Below are 1,613 nucleotides of genomic sequence, written 5' to 3'. Positions count from 1 at the left end.
AAAAATAATTTAAAAAAAAGAAAATGTGGAAAAATACATTAAAAATTACCTCCAGGTTTCAAAAACACATTTCCACCAGAAGTGATTCCAGATATGCTCCTAATATCTCAGGGTGTATCCATTCCCTTTCTTCTGATAGTTAGGTTACTGCTTTGGCAAATCAGAGGAAAAGTGTTCTGTAACTCCTCTTTATAAAGGCTCTGCTGCTTTAGCTCCTGATAATTATCAAACATAACTTATCTTCATCACTGTAAACTTTTTTAAAATAAAGATGTGAACCAGATTTCAAGTCACCATTCATTTAACTGTAGCAATCCTTTTAAGAAAGAAGAGTTTAGGTTAGAAAATTACTGTGTGGATCTGCATAATGAATGTGGTGGCTTTAGGGGCTCTGGATGTGAGTTCTCTGGGGATGTGTTAAGCAAGCTATGAATATTTGTGTTGTTTGATGACGATTATATCTCCAGATGTATTCTCATGCCCATCACTAGGGAAATAACTTATTTTCTCCTTTACCTTATCTTAAATAGAGTTTTAGCAACCAGAAAGATGGAAGGTGCCTTTGTTGTAGCCTAATCATCTGGGGATCTTTTCTCATATATATATATGCACACACACATATATATATTTCCTTTTTTATATATACATATATGTATAAGAATATATGTGTATATATACATATATAGTATTATATATGTAGATTATGTATTATATAGGTAGATGTATTATATATATATATAGATATGTGTGTGTATCTGTCTATTTATCATCTATGTATCTATCTAACTATCTATCTGGTGATCCATCAAGAGGAAGGAGGGCTCCAGTTAGGAGGGAGCATTTCATTTTACAGATTGGAAAAGTGAGGTTCAGAGAGAATGAGTTGCCCAGAGTTTCATGCATTAACTGGCAGTGAGATTCCCAATCTAGATTTGTCCTACCTGTTGCTGGCCTCCAGGGCTTTGGGGATGAGCTGACCTGGGTGTAGGTTAATGACCAGATTCTAACTCCTGAACAGGCTTCTTAACAGCCAGAAGGTTCAAGAACATTGGAGGCTTAAGGGAAGGGAAGACAAAAGTTCTTTTATGTATTTATTTATTAAATATGAAATATTTCATGAATCTGCATATCATCCTTGCCTAGGAGCCATGCTAATCTTCTCTGTACAATATTAGTATCTGTGTTGCAAAGTGAGCATGAAAGCAAGGGTTCTTAAGAGTACATACATACATGGTGTGTATATATGTATGCTGCAATTTCAATGCATCCTCTCCAAAATTTCAGTGTTGGCCATACGATGGTAGTAAGACGTGGGGCCTTTATGAAGTAATTAAGCCATGAAAACACCTCCTCTGTTCATGGGACCAAGTCCCTTACAACATATGCCTCACATAGCAGCATGCAGCCAGCTTGCTCTTCTGTCTTCTGCCAAGTGAGGATGCAGCAAGAAGGTCCTCACTAACCAAATGCTGGGATTTTCATCTTGGATTTCCCAGCTTCTAGAACTGTGAGAAATAAATTTCTGCTCTTTAGAAATTACCATATCTCAGACATTTAATTGAAGCATTTCAAATGAACAAAGACACACACATATATACATAATTTTAAAATTT

General features: G+C 35.7%; 1 pseudogene; it reads right to left on the bottom strand.

Moving 5' to 3' along the window:
- Positions 1-1,098: 1,098 nt before the first annotated feature.
- On the bottom strand, positions 1,099-1,198 carry LOC117079765 (annotated as a pseudogene).
- Between the last annotated feature and the right edge of the window lie 415 nt (positions 1,199-1,613).

Source organism: Trachypithecus francoisi, unplaced genomic scaffold (assembly GCF_009764315.1).
Source record: "Trachypithecus francoisi isolate TF-2019V2 unplaced genomic scaffold, Tfra_2.0 Lachesis_group7, whole genome shotgun sequence".
Classification (NCBI taxonomy): Eukaryota; Metazoa; Chordata; class Mammalia; order Primates; family Cercopithecidae; genus Trachypithecus; species Trachypithecus francoisi.
The sequence above is the reverse complement of the archived record's forward strand: the minus strand, read 5'-3'. Positions and strand labels throughout refer to the sequence as shown.